Genomic DNA, 15927 nt, shown 5'->3' with positions numbered 1-15927 from the left:
CCCTGAACTAAAATTGAGAAGTAAAATTCGAATTTGATCTTAGCAGCTGTTTGTAAAATAATTAATTAATTCATCTTGAGTTAATTAGTTATAGAAAATCAAACATGAAGTCTATGTGGGGACATGCAACAGTTATCCCATCAATTGAGGAATTTATCCCTTAGTTAAAGAGATAAGGATGAGTTGTAATTAGTTAGTTCAGTTAACTAAGTTAAGTCCAGTTAGATTAGTTCAAATAGTTTGTTGAACTAATTGTGAGTTCATTTAGTTAATGCATGCATGTATGAAACTGCTGCACTTCAGATAACTAAATATTCTCTCATAAATAACTCATGCATGTCAGTTCAGTCATAGACCCAGTTGAGATGAGAGGAAGGGACAATGTACTATCAATTGGAGGATTTTACCTATATAGGAAACTCATCCATGCAGAAGGAATTATCTCCTTCAGGTTTGTGCAATTATTTCAGAGGTCAGAGCAGTGTGTGAGGGATTATTACACATAGGTGGCAATTGGAGGACCCATGAGAAACTGCGCAAGGAAATAAGAGGCTTGGAGGGCAGAGGAGAAGGTTTGTGAGAAGCCTTTGACTATCTATGAGCAGCAGAGGGATTGTACTGAGAGCAAGATAGCTTCCGAGCTAAGGATTTGTGTAATCCGGACATATTTCCACTTGTATGATAATACAGAGATTGGGGTTTTTAGCTGAGGCTTTCCCCAGAGTATTCTTCTGTGTTTCATGTGTATGATTTCTTCTTCTCTGTTATATGTGTTCTGATTGATTTAGCTCAAATTGATTAAGCTTCTGCAAAGTTTGATTGTAGAAGTAGATCTAACATTTTTCTTTAGTATATTGCATTATCAGGTGATCTACAGTGGGAGTTTTTACAGTGTCCAGGAGTAACTCTTCGATATATTTTAGCATTGGTATTTTTCCAACCCATCTACCCAACTTTTAAGTTCCTCATTTCTTGTAACTCACTCAACAAATCATTATTCATGTCCAATACATGCGGCCCTCTTTGTCTCTCTTTTACCAAGCTTTTTGGCCTTCGTGCCACCTTCAGTCAATTTGACACAAGGCCCTAAGCCCCAAGAATGTAAATCAAAACCTTACATAATATCAATAGGAAATGCAAGAGGAAGAATAAGAGGTAACATCAAAAAATAGAATAAAATCCATGATTGCAACCATAGAGGAAATCACACACAAAATGGTATAGTCATGTACAAATCTAAAATCAAAATGATGTCATTCTTGGAAACCATAGATTAAAAACCACCACTTATAAACATTAACATAAAACAATCCCTAACATCAGTTTTTATCTCCATAAGTCTAGTGTTCATGGCACTTCCATCCATCATACAATGTGCAAATGTATACATGCACATATGCATAATCATATGCCAAAATCAATTCAAGACTTCTTTACAAGGCCCACAATAACCTTTAAGTCTTAAATTCCCCAAAAGTTTAGAGGGGATATTTTCAACACACACACGCACATGTGTGTGTGTGTGTGTACATGTCAAGGAGCTTGAGGGGATGCCCCCTCCTCCTTCTCGGCATCCTGCACTGTTGATTTGTGTCCCTGTGGTTTGTAGGGGATAATTCCTTTCTTCTTCTTCTTCTATCTACAGGGACAATCATTTTTCAGATTCTCTTCTCCACAACACCAATAGGAAAATATCCTCTACTCCTTTTTAACCTCTCAGAACTACTTTCGTAGTTTAGCATGCCACTCCACCAACTCTTGTTGTTTTCAAGTGAGATTTCTAAGTTCTTCCCTACATATATCTAGTTGATCTTGCAAGTCCTTGAGATCAACCTCTAAATTCTTGAAGGTTCTCTTCCTATGGAGGGATGTCCCTCCTCATCCTCGATGGACTTGGTCCATATCCTGCTGCACCATGCTACAATACATGCTTTTGTTGCTACTGAGTCTTACTATGTGTTGCCACACACCCTCAATTGTTAGTGCATTAATAGATATAAACAAATATACCAGTTTCCTTGCCCTGTTGTGCCGAGCACTCTACCCTGCAACTGTACACATGTATCAATTTATGTATTAGTCACATGTCTTCAAATCTAGGACATAGTTATTTCAACATGATTTTTCAAAAACCAGAATTTCTACATGCACATGCACATATCAACTCATTTATAATCATGCTTCCAAAAGATTCTATTTTCTTTATCAAGTTCAACTATAATTGGAAACCAAATACTATGCCAAAATCAACATTGTTGATTTCATTCAGTGTCTATATCGAGACCAAAGCAAAAGTTTAAATTCAACCTTTATACCGACGATAGTAATTAGGATGCCTGCAATCTTAAGGATTTAATTAGAAACCATTTAACACATCAACATCATTTCATGCTTATTTGTGTCTTCACTGGATTAAATTTCCAACTTTTACCTAAAATTATTGGCATTGATTACTATCAGCCTCCTTACTAAGACCCCTATTATCACCAACAAAAATCAATCCTTCACATGAGGAATGAGGATCTGCCTTCATGGGCTTCATTCAATCTCTTTACTGAGCCTATCACCACTAATCAAATGGTTAGCTTTTTCGCAAGCAACCTAAGTGGCATGCATATTCAACCTCTTCATATGTCACACCCATTCCTTGAATACGGAAGGCATTAACCACGAAGACAAGCATTCATAAAGGAAACAATAATAATCATAAATAAAGGGTCAAACTCCATCGACATTCTTTGCCATATAACAATTAGGTAATGGGACTCCCCCATCCCAGTCAATATATTCATACACATATCACTTTACAACTTATAACCTTTTCCATTTGTGCAATATACCATACGTATATAGGTAATGACTATATATATACCCAATCATGGTGCCACACCGAACACCTACACGGATAGGAAAGAATTCACCAAGGAGAACAAGTATTCATGAGGTGGAATATAAAATCAACACATTGGAAACATCATCCTCTAATGAGGTTCTTAACCTCCTACAACATACATACCATGGGATATCCACCTCCCAACCAACATATAATACATCTGCCTACCATTCACTGAACGAAGGAGGATTATTGAGAATATACATCACACAAGGATTCTTCCCCAAGTCCCTCAAGCCTCATGAACATAATTGTCCTAAGCATACAAGGTCACATCACCCAAATAATGGTGATTATATGCTACAAGTAACTCACTTCTCTACAAGCAATTCTATAGTACTAAAGAAAATTACAGACCTTTAAGGTCACAACCACCAGTTGTCCAGACCTTCAAGGTGCAAGATAGCAAGCTCATGCATTGCTAAGGCATTTATCTAAAAACCATGTCAAACATCCTTGTAGTTAATGTGCAAAACAAATCAAATGCTAAGAGTAAAATACCCCCATGCTTGCGTTATGTTATTACACTCATAATTGAGCTCCTCCCTAGGTCCAAGGATTCATGCATTACTACCATGCTACATATTCACATGGTAGTCACATCAATCATGCACAATCAGTCAGTCATAAACTAATATTTAACACTTAAATTCTTGTTTAGTTAATTTTCTAAAAATCATTATGAGACCCCTTACTCAGTTAACCAGGTAAACTGCATACCAAATCATTAGTTCATGATAGAGCCCATCCAATCTGAGCATTGAACCAAAACGCTTTGATACCACTCTGTAACAACCCCCCCTCCTAATCCTTACCATAACACCGATTAAGAGGAGGGGGTTACTATGTTAACCCAAGATCCAAGGTGTTGTTATGGAACTCAAGTCTATTTTTTTTTCTTTTCAACATACTCAAAACCTTAATTTTACATCACCACTGTGTTCATATCATTGAGACGATTCTGATGATATAAATTGTACGTCAATCCGATCTTCGAATCATGAGATGTGACAATTGAAGTCCTGGTGATTCAGAGAGTGTTGCCTCATCGACTTTGCCATGTGGCTATACCCCACATCTATCCTCCTAGTGCCACTTGGAAATTTCTTGTTGGCCACTGACTTGTTCATGGGGTTCGGTTCTGCAGTCCCACAATGTGCATTAAAATGCTAATTATATATATATATATATAATCGACCACACGATGGGTTGTTATCTACTTCCAATCTTCTCGTCACCCAACATATGTTACCTAGCCCATTGCAATTACTTGCTTAAAATTTCCTTCGAGGTTGACCCTCCAGGATGAACAGTATGTGGGCCCGCACATAATCCATGCCCCAATGAATGGGTTTCTAGACCTGTGCATATACCACGCAGCCTTCCCCGACGTCATCCCGCTCTCCCTTCAACATTACGTGAAGCCTCCTTTGTCAAGAAAAATTTAGGACATGAAATTTCCCTTTGGTTGCTGTTGAAATTCCTATCCATGTGAGCCCATTCTTAAACCTCTTAACACTATGATAGGCCCACTTACATGGGAAGTGGTTCCTCTGTTAGCTAATGCATGAATTCCATGTCATCTTGACCTTCCCTGCATTGTAGGCCCTACCACACCATTCCGGTCCTCATCAGCCTTAGTGTTTCTCTTGAGATACCTCCTGCAGATTTAGAGATGCAACCCCTCCCAACATATGCCATCATAGATTCCTTGTGAGTCATCGATATTCTTACCTTGAATCCCAGCCAACCATTATACAAGCTTCATGCTCAGTTATGCGATGCAGCCATATGGACTAGTGACTTAGCCTTTAAGACAACTTTCACCCAACCCAATAAATCTCATTGTGATCACACATGAGGTTAAAGGGGATAAGGATAAGGCTTTTCCTCCTGGCCATTTACAAAGGTTTATGACCATAGTTCTGCAACAATGGTTCTAAAAATGCTTAAACTCACACCATAACTCAAATATCACTATTAAAGCTATGAGAAGCATGCACTAGTGCTATGCATTGTGGGATATAACCATATTACCTCCTTTAGGTTCTTGATGGATGGAATATAAGGCAAAAAACATGGAATTGTCCATCCAAGCCAAGGAATTGTCCATTTAGACTTGTAGAGGTCTATGGTCTCCCTCATGATCAAATAAACATATCGAAACCTATATGTGTGATCACAATCTTGCAAAGGTATACAAGTCCATAAGGAACATATCTTAATCATGTTCATGGCTTAGAGATAAGACCATGCCAAACTACACATCATAAATATGGAGAAAGTAAAAAAACCAACCCAAAACCTATGTCTCCATTATGGAAAGCTCAAAGCAACATTCATACAAAATGAACAGGTTAGCAGGCGAACAAGGAGACATATATCTCCAATACGTACCCTAGAATGTATGCAGTGAGAAAGCAAACTTATTATAAAAAAAAATTCTTGTTCTACCATTCATGGCATAGTTTCCATTCAAATTACTATAAAGGAATAACCATTATATATATATATATATATATATATATATATATATTCACACTAATTGAGTACACATCCAGTTGAACACCATGATTATACTAGCCATTCAGATAGGAATACAACATATAGAATATAACACCCAACATTGAGGAATTCAACGTCATCATGTACATAGGAAAAATGCAACATTGGGTGAAGTGTAGGAACGTAAGTCAAATCATTCAAGCTCATGAAGTTGTACCATTGACAACATTGAACACAATGTTCACTCTAGCTTGAGCTCTTGTTACCATGGAAATATAAACATAGATCTAGAAACCCTGAACCCGGGTATACATTATATGTTGCAGCAAGAAAGAGTTCCCATACTAAATAATTCTATGACATAACCAATATTCTTACATGTCGTCCCAACACCTTCAAATAGTAACATAACACTTTAGTCACTCTTATAGATAATCATAACACATACATGCCTCATGCATTGTTAAAACCATCTCAAAGAGGAATGTAAAAATATTTTATTGTGAATAAAGAGCATAAGAAACACTTATCTTAAACAGTGCAAAAGTGTTCCAACTAAGAGTGGGACTTCAACTCTCAAGTCTCCACCCAATCATACACAAGCTACAACCACTATTACTTGTTGTTGTCATTCCTGAGCCAGATTCCAAAACTTGAGGTGGATTTCTTTAAGAGGGAAGCCTTCAACGAATGCACAAATGAACCAAAACGCCACTAGGACAACCTACCTTCATTCTCAAGACAAGCCATTATTCTTTTGTAATTCTTATGCCCAACAAGTTTCAAATGGGCTCTTTAATTGGTTTATAGCTATCTTTGGCACCCAACAACACAAATTGAGCTGCTACCTATTCTTCCTCTTATAAAAATTCTAAATATCACTATCTCTGCCTCTTTTACAACTTTTGCATGCTAGGAGGTTCTCTCTGTTGAGCCTCAAACTTGCACTCATTTACCCATCCTCCCAATAGCCTTTTCCTACTCATTTCCTTCTTTTATCATCATTTCCTTCATCAACTTGTTCACTTCATTGCATTATAGGACTTTTTAACATGATTTGCTAATCATGCTAATGATTGACTGTTGGTTTAGATTTTTGGTTTAAGTGCTGCAATTCCGCAGCTTATACAGGGTTTCCGCAGCCGATCTCTGATTCCGTAGCCGATCCCAGATTCCGCAGCCATTTTCTTATTTGCTATGCTCTAGGTGTCCTCCAGGGGAAAGAGCCACATGGGCAAGTTTGTATGACTATGTACATGGTGCGTGTGCTGTCAGCTCAGCCAAACTGGTCATCTATACCCCCGGTCAACGCGGAGGTAACTCTGGTCAAACGACAAGGTTGCAAACGGTGGCACGGCTCTGCGTGTTCAGGTGGAACATGGAACGAACAGCTGGCCTCTTCTTTAGCCATGAAGACTGTAGGGGACAAGAATCCAACAGCAGATTTATCATCCACGATGACCGTTTCCTAAATCCGTGTACGGTGCTGCTGAACGTGTCTTTTTCATAGCTCTTAGTTAGCTTAGTTTACGCACAGAACAGTTTGTGTTCCTGTTATAAATAAAGCGTTTGCACATGCTGATTAGTTAGCTTTTTAAAAGTTAGTCTTTTGTTGTTGTTAAACTCTGTTGCAAGACTCTTTTACATAGCGTTTACGCTCCCCACTGTATTTTATTATGTGCTGATTTAATACCAAGAAGACAGTTCTGTTCTTACCTGCGTAGCTGATCTTTTTAATTGGTTGAAGTGGATGGAGGGCCCCTGTCTGCTACAACCATTGTACAGTAGCTTTTAATTATTTTCCTGCATTCCTTTTTTCTAATTTACCATGTATATTAATGTACAGTTTGATTTCTGCAATTTTGATTTCTTTTGACATGTATATTAATGTACAGTTTGAATTATGCTGCTTTACGTTTCTGTACTTTTCATGACTGATCAGTGTGTGTTTTTGCAGCTTTGTTAGGAGCCCGAGACAGTTTGCTTTTCCTTCTTTTTATCACTAGTGGCATTTGAAGTTGTCTTATCTAAACTGCTGACTTTTGCTTTGATTTTCATTAGTTTCCTTGCTTAGTTAGTTTCCTTGCCTAGTTTACTTTATCAGGTTTTGTCAAGTTGCTAATCTCTTGATGGTTCTTTTTATCATAATTCACTAACTTTTATGGGACCAAAACATCATTTAATTGCAGCTTGGTTTATTTAGTTTTAGACTCATATTGCTAATTCACTCCTAACTCTTTTTCACATGATCAATTTAGCTAAAGGCAGAATGTTAAGGGAGAATTAAGTAGTGTGATTTGTCACTTAATTTTTGCATTGCTTTAGATTCAATAGAGGAGTTAAAATACTGTTCTTGCTTTCAATTGAGTTAAGTAGATGTCATTTTCATTCTTATCAACAGTAGAGGTATTGGACTAGTGCCATTGGTCTTTTCGTTTGATGCTTTACTTTCATTTGAAGCTCTAATTTCATTCCAAGTTATTGTTCAAGTTTTCTCTTTAAATTTCAAGAAGCATTCAGAAATCGCCACATACACACACATTCACTCACTTGTTTATAACTTCATCACATCACATTAGGAAGATAAGTCAAACATGAACTAAAAACGACAAAAAGAACTAGGAAAGGCTGCTTAAGTATATATTGTACACTTCACTTCATCAGCTTACGAGCCCCGGGTTGACAATTTATGATAGCAATTTAGACAACACTAAATTGACCAAACACTCTCCCTTTGCGTATTATGTGTGTCTGCTCTTCAATCCCCCCCTTAGAGAGCACATGTATCCATTCGTTGAATAACCTCTAGGTCCTCCCCTTTTCTCATGGACAACGTTGCCCATACCGCTTTAATGCTTTGTCCTATTTTTACTTGTTAAGGGAATCAAAGGACACTTGTTTCTATCCCTTTTGCGCTAGTTAATTTATGCTATAGTTAGCCCACACAACCAACCAAGGTTGATTATTTAAAATAATAATTCCCTCAAGCAATCTCCTACCTCAAGCATTGGAACTTGTGTCACTCTCTCAACTCTTATTTTATTTTATTTATAAAACTATTTACATTGCATACATGAGGATAAATAATTGGGTTATTACAAATTCTTTACTTTTGTTGTGTCCTCCAATAATTCCTTCATGCACTTCATATAATACTATGTCCCATCCATGCTCCATCACACTTCTACATAGTATACTAGTGGGTCCAAGCTTGTGCAATTACCTTGAATTCAATGGTAATCCACATTTCTAGTCATTGTTTGTTGCTGTTGTGCCACAATAACCTTTTGGTTGTTTTCCTATAATGAGATATATTGTAAGATCTATGAGTTGATCTAGTACTATGTCAACTCTAAATAATTGTGTCAGGTAATTATTCATGTAGTCCTCCTTCAACTTTCTTTGACACTATCCTAGATAAATGATCTAATACAACATTATGCTTATTAAATTTTACTACCACCTCAAAATCAAACTCATGGAATAGTCGCAAACGCTAACATATCCGTCCCCTCGACACTAAATTTTTATTAAATAGTTAAGTGCCAAATGATATATAACTAATTTGAACGGAATTCCTAATAAATAGTTCTTGACTTTGTATAATGCATAGATTGTTTCCAAGCATTCTCACTCAGTGGTAGCATAGTTCCTTTCTACATCTAATAGTTTTTACTAGTGAATGAGATAAGATGATCGATATCATCTTCCTTCAATTGTGCCAATATTGTAAGAAGGAAAAAATGACATATCCACATGTACACGGAACAATTTTTCCTACTCTAGGATGTTAGAATAGGCGCAATAACTAACTTCTCTTTTAGCACATCTAAGGGTAATTGATGACATGTCCACATGTGTAGAATTCTATTTTTCCTAGCACGACTTTGTGATCCCTATTAAGGGTGATTTTTGACATATTGTATATGAGAAACTTATATGTTATGGACTTGGATAGATCACTTTATTGGGGAACATTATTGTATATATTACATACATAGTTATATTTCCTCTTTTGTGTGGCAATGTGATTGATTAAATGTGATGAGCCTCATCATTGGGTAATTATAAGGGATTAAATGTGATGAGCCTCATCATTGGGTAATTATAAGGGCCTTAATTCACGTCCTAGCTTAGTCAAACCAACTACTTCATAACTTTTTGCATACTTTTCATTATATTTTGTTTATGAGATGAGTTAGAGTTGGATATTTTGCTTTGTGGTCTAATGTGCATTTAATGAGGGATTAAAGGATAAAAGCAAGGAATTTTGGCAAAGACCAAGATCAAAACTCGAATGGGACAAGGGAGAGGGATTATAGGAGGCAAATCCTCCTCATTTACTACCCCTCCATTTGAATATTCCTCCATTAGCTTAGAGTGCAAACAACCAAATCATGAGGACTAGAAGGCAGCTGAGCAAGTGAAATACAAAGCACCAGTTTATCTCAAGTTTAGGAGCCGAGCCTCCCTAATTTTATGGAAGTCATTGGAGACTTCAGATGTATAAGTAGAGAGGCCTAGGACCTCAGTAGGATTCAAATTCTTAATTTTAAAAATCTACTCTATTTTTGAGCTGCAAGACTTGTGATAGTTTTTGATGTAATCCATTGTTTTGGTAATAAGAATGAGTTTTGTTTTGAGCCAGCACTAAGTTAACTCAGAGGGCTAAAGCTCTTGGGTTAGGGCCCAATCCTAGCAACCAAGGCTCCTCCTTATTGTACATGTATTCTAGTGTAGATTCATTGCTTAATTGTTCATTTGTTTGGTAGCTGCATTTTCATTACAACAATGTAGGTTAGATTGGTTGTGTGATAGTTTTCTTCCATTTGTGCCTTCTTTCAAGTAACAGGTTAGCAAGGAGAAAAAGGATCACCACAAGGTTTTCAGCAGGTGTCTCGGCCTCACTTCCTCCCTCTAGCACCATGACTTGAGGAAGGGACCCTTCAACAACCCCAAAAACACAGATTTCTAGTTCTTGTATGAGCTTTGGAGGTTGTTGTCTTTGATTCAGTACTTGGTTAATGTTGCAAGGTAGATTTCATTGTCATATTTTTCCATATCCATTTCTACAATAAGATCTCACTCATTCTTTCATTCCCTTCAGCAACTTCCTTCATGCATAATATAGGTAATTGATTCATGCTTTTCTAGTTTATGAAAATGTATCTAGTTGCATAGTTCTTGGAAGACACACATGTTTTAAGTAGAGTAGGTACTTCAAGAGGGGACCAAGACTTCATCACCAACAACCACCTTCCACTTCATCCACCTTAGCCATCCCTTGTTTCACCATCATCCTCACTAGTTTTTCATCATTTTTCATTGAAATTCCCCTAGATACATTGAGTGAATCTAGCCATCTCTTATCTTGGATATTGACTCTTGAGTGATCCTAGACCTTCTAACACCCCATTCCACCCATCACACACCTTTCCCAAGATTCCCAACACCTCCAACACCTCACAATTAGCTCTCGAATGTATCCTCTAATTCCTACAGGATCATCCTGTAGGTTTTCCTGAAACGACCTATTTTGAGGCCGAATTGATGGGAAACCTCTAGGAAGTCACAAAAAAGCCTCCTAGGACCCCTGCACACCATCCAACCACTTCATAAACCTTCTATCCATCCTTAAAAACCTTCCATCCACCTGTCACATCCACAAGAACAATTAGTTTGCATACTTGATTTTGCCTAAAAAACCCGAAAAATTGAAAACAGAATTAGTTTAGTTTCTTTGCCTGCACATTAGTAATGTTTGATGCCTTTTACTTCTGAAACTTAGATAGTAGCATTTGTTTAGTGTTGATTTAGCAATTATGCTTAGCATAGCTGCTTAAATGGTTAATTAGGGTACGGTGTGATTTAGCATTACATGTTTTTTTCCCATTACTGCAGTAGAGTAGCTCTCTTAGAGTAGATTTTCCCTTCTTCCATCAAATAATCAAGCTTCTTCTGAGTCTATAGAAGTCTGGCTTGGAACCCCAGTGATCTCTCGCCAGCTGAATAGTGACAACAGGCATAACCATCACTTTTACTTGTGCATACAACACTATCACCTCCAAGTTTGTACGAACCCCGGGTTGATAAGTAAAGCTAGTAGCCCAGGAGTTGCAGCGTCCTTGCTGCAATACTGGCACCCATCACTTTTTGGCACCGTTGTCGGGGAGGTGTCTGAGTAGAATGTGAATAATTCTTTCTTTTCTTCTTTTTCTTGTCTTCAATATTCTGTTGTTAGTTTATTTCTTCAAAAGTAATCTAGTTTCTTCCATTCATTCATTTTTCATTATCTGCTTTTCTTTCCATTCTGCAAGTAGGATTTCAATTTAGCAAGTAGCTTTTTCATCCTGTCATTGGTTTTCATTCAATCAACAATTTCATTTCTGCAAGTACTTTCAAGGTTAAAAAAAAAAGAATACAAGACCAACCCAAAAATATTTCCTTCCATGCCTCGTAGGAATAGGGACAACTTAGGGAAATTTTTGCTAAATACTTCCACTGCATCTAATATCCAACCTTCTCCCTTCTTCAGTGGCTGTGAACTGGAGGAACCGTTAGGTGAGCAACCTAACATATTTGAAGAACCTACAAGGGAAGAAGAAGAAGAGAAACCCATTCCTACTGAACCAATGGCTAAAAACCAAAATGAGAGAGGGAATAGAGAGAGAGTTGAGGGTGCATTCCCCATCAGGGAAACCAACAGGGACACTAAGATGAAAAATATAAGCCCCTTTTCCCTACCTCATTTCCATGGCCTAACCACAGAGGACCCCAACACTTTCCTATTTGAGTTTGTTGTTATATGTCAAACCTATGACTATAAAGATGACGAGCAAAAGTTAAAAATATTTCCATCTACCCTCAAGGATGCAGCATTGCGCTGGTTCATGCACTTACCTAGAGATAGCATCAAAACTTGGGCTCAGATGCAGCATACCTTTAACAACAAATATCGGGACTATTGTCAGTCAAAGGATACTAAAGAAGAAATTTTCAGGATGATCATAGGCCATGATGAATCCTTAAAAGGCTACGAAGAAATATTCCATCTCAGTTACAAAAGGGCCAGGTGCACACTTGACCCTGAGTCACTAAAGCTAGTCCTGCTTAGGGGAGTAAGAGAAGATCTTCTAGATACCTTACATTTGTTAGCAGGAGGAGATATCTACCAATTACCCTATGAGGATATCAAGACCATCTTTAGAAACCATTCTATAGCTGCTAGGGAAAAGGGTAGGGGTAGTCAACCTATGGCCAATACATCATCTTCCAACTCATCCATCAAGGGTGAAATTGGAAACATGCTGGAAGATTTCAAAAGTGAGATGTTGCAAACCCTTTCCTTGAAAATGGACACCATGAACATTAAAAGGAAGCAAGAGGAAGTATAGAGAGCCTTGGCCACATTTTTTCCTAGATGAAGCAGGAGGCATCCTAGGAATGAATGTCAATTGAACTATATTGAAATTTTCTCAGTCTATGAAGAAAACCACTCCACTTACAAGTGCCCTTCTTTACCCGGACTCAAAGTTGTATATCAAGGAGCTGAAGTGGTCACTAAGCAATTTTGCTGCATTAATCAAAGGAGACCTTCTGGGCCTAGACCATACTAGCAAGGCATGCAAGGGCCATCCCATGCATATTACAACCCCAACCAAACCACAACTATACCTTCTTGGGTACCCCCTACTCATCCTTCCTGGTCTACACCCACTCCTTGGTCTTATGCATCTTAGTATCATTCCCAACCAGCTAGCCAATCATTTCAACCTTATGCTCCACCACAACTGCGGTGGAATACACCACTTTAGGGGTGGAGGCCCCAATACAATAATGCTCTAGCTCTATTGCCTCCACCACCTGCCCAACCAAAACTCCTACACTCTTCTCCACCCAAGCAACCCTAGATGCCTACCCAACAAAATTTGAATCCGAACAATAGGCAGGCTTAACAAGTATACAATGGAGAGACATCATATCTAGTTTATGCAATGGAAATCCAGGAGATTAACCTAAGATCTAGGAGTTTTCTCCTGGCTAAAAAATCTCCCCCTACACTTACGGAGGTTGAGGAAGAAAGAGAGGAAAGCAACCTTAAAGTAAATCCACCCTTTCCTGAGAGATTAACCCAACCAATCCAACCTACCCCAGAAGAGACTGAAATTCTGGGAGAATTGAAAAATCTATGTGTAAAGATCCCCCTTCTCCAGGCAATAATAGAAGTTCCCATTTACAATAAGTTGATTAAGGAGAAATGATTCAAGCATCCAGGGAGGTGAAAAAGGGATGCCCCTACCATTAATGTCATTGGGCAGTTGTCCAACTTAATGCTGGGGCATGTAATATGTCCAAAATATTTGGACCCTGGAAGCCCTGTAGTAGATGTGCACATCAATGGTACCATTGGCCCACACACTCTGAACAATCTTGGAGCTGCCATTAATATGATGAGCAAGGACACCATGCTCAAGCTCAACCTCCAAGGGTCATTGAGGAAGACCACAATAGTTATGCAACTTGCAGACCGTTCCACAGTAACCCCTGAGGGAATTGTGGAGGATGTGATGGTCTCCATTGACTCCTAGGAGTACCCTACAGATTTCCTAGTTCTCCAGCCTAAGGCTAAGCTTACTGGTTATCCTCTCATCCTTGGGAGGCCATGGTTGGCTACAGCCGATGCTTACATTAGTTGCAGAGCTGGGAATATGGCCATCAAGAATGGACATATGTCCAAGCAGTTAGTCCTATACCATCCCACTCAACCTTCTATAGAGCATGATTTACCTTTATGGTTGGAGGAGGAGGAAGAAGGTGAGGTTTATTCTGACCAACTTTATGCTTTGGAAGCAACCATGGGAGGAGGAAAACAAGACAAGGATTACTTGATTGAACACCTACTCCAAAGTCCAACTCCTAATTCATTACCTTTAGAAGAAGCAGTAAAGGAAACCCAGAAAAATCATCCAATTGACTTATGCTTCACCGATTTCAACCCACTCCATGTCAAAACCATAGAATTCAACCGAGAGAAAACCTTGAAAATAAATCCATCTCTTTCTACTCTCGAAGAGGAGAAGCTATGCAACATGTTAAAGGAAAATCTGGAAGCCTTCGCTTGGAGTTACAAGGAAATGAAGGGAGTACACCCCTTAGTGTGTACTCACCACATATACATCAAAGAAGGTTGCAAGCTGGTCCGACAACCACAAAGGAGGATGAATCCAACTCTTAAAGATATAGTCAAAGAAGAACTGCAAAAACTGCTAGATGTAGGATTCATTTACCCTATCTTCGACAGTGAGTGGGTATCCCCTTTGGTGTTAGTTCCCAAGAAAAATGGTAAGTGTAGGATTTGTGTCGATTACATGGAGTTGAACAAAGCCACAAAGAACGATCATTTTCCTCTACCCTTCATTGACCAAGTGCTAGACAACCTGGTAGGGAAAATGTAATTCTCTTTCCTAGATGGATTCAGTGGGTACAACCAAATCCAGATCTGCCCAAAAGACCAAGATAAGACCACATTCACCTATCCTTGGGGTACTTTTTCCTATAGGGTCCTTCCTTTTGGCCTATGCAATGCTCCTGCCACTTTCTAGAGAGCAGTCTTGAGTATTTTCGCCGAATTAGTACATGATGCGGTGGAAATTTATATGGATGATTTTACACCTTATGGTTGTGATTTTCAAGAAGCCCTATCTAACCTAGGAAAAGTACTGCACAAATGCATTGAAATGAACCTGTCTCTCAGTCATGAAAAATGTGAATTCTTAATGACTGCAAGGACCATGCTAGGTCATTCAATATCTCAACAAGGATTGCAGGTGGACCCAAACAAAATAGCCATCATCCAGAGGGTCCCACCTCATCAAAAGCAGAGACATGTCAAAAGTTTCTTAGGGTTAGCTGGATACTATCGAAGCTTCATAAAGGACTTCAGCAAGTTGGCCTCTCCTTTATTTGGTTTGTTGGCCAAAGATTCTGAGTTTATATGGTCAAACAGATGTCAAGAGGCCTTAGACATTCTAAAGGATAAGTTAACCACTATACAAATTCTCTGAGGCCCAAACTGGGCCCTCCCCTTTCATATTCATGCTAATGCCTCACGCAAAGCCATAGGAGCAACCCTACGTCAAGTAGAGGAAAAACTACCTTATGCTATCTATTTTATCAGTAAGAACTTGTCAAGGCTGAGCTAAATTATATAATGTCTGAAAAGGAACTCCTGGCTATTGTGAATTCATTACACAAATTCAAACATTATAGTATAGGCTATCAAACATTTGTGCATACTAACCATGCTGCAATCAAATATTTAATAAAAAAAGTAGATGTGAATGTTCGAAATATAAGATGGTTACTTTTATTACAGCAGTTTGAACTAACCATTGTTGATAAGCCTGCTAAGGAAAATGTTGTTGCATACTTTTTATCTAGGGAAAATGTTCTTGTAGGTGAAGAAGGAATGGTGGATGACCAGTTACCAGATGATCACTTGTTTGCTATTTCAGTTCTCTCTCCATGGT

General features: G+C 38.3%; 1 pseudogene; it reads left to right on the top strand.

Annotated features, from left to right (window-relative positions):
* The window catches only part of LOC149166859 (uncharacterized), a 73356-nt pseudogene that overhangs the window by 15145 nt on the left and 42284 nt on the right, over window positions 1-15927 (top strand).

The sequence above is a fragment of the Pinus tabuliformis genome, chromosome 5_1, assembly GCF_031772625.1.
Source record: "Pinus tabuliformis cultivar Carrire ecotype Pingquan chromosome 5_1, CPIR1, whole genome shotgun sequence".
Lineage (NCBI taxonomy): Eukaryota > Viridiplantae > Streptophyta > Pinopsida > Pinales > Pinaceae > Pinus > Pinus tabuliformis.
Note: the sequence above shows the minus strand (reverse complement) of the source record. Positions and strands in the feature narration are given on the sequence as shown.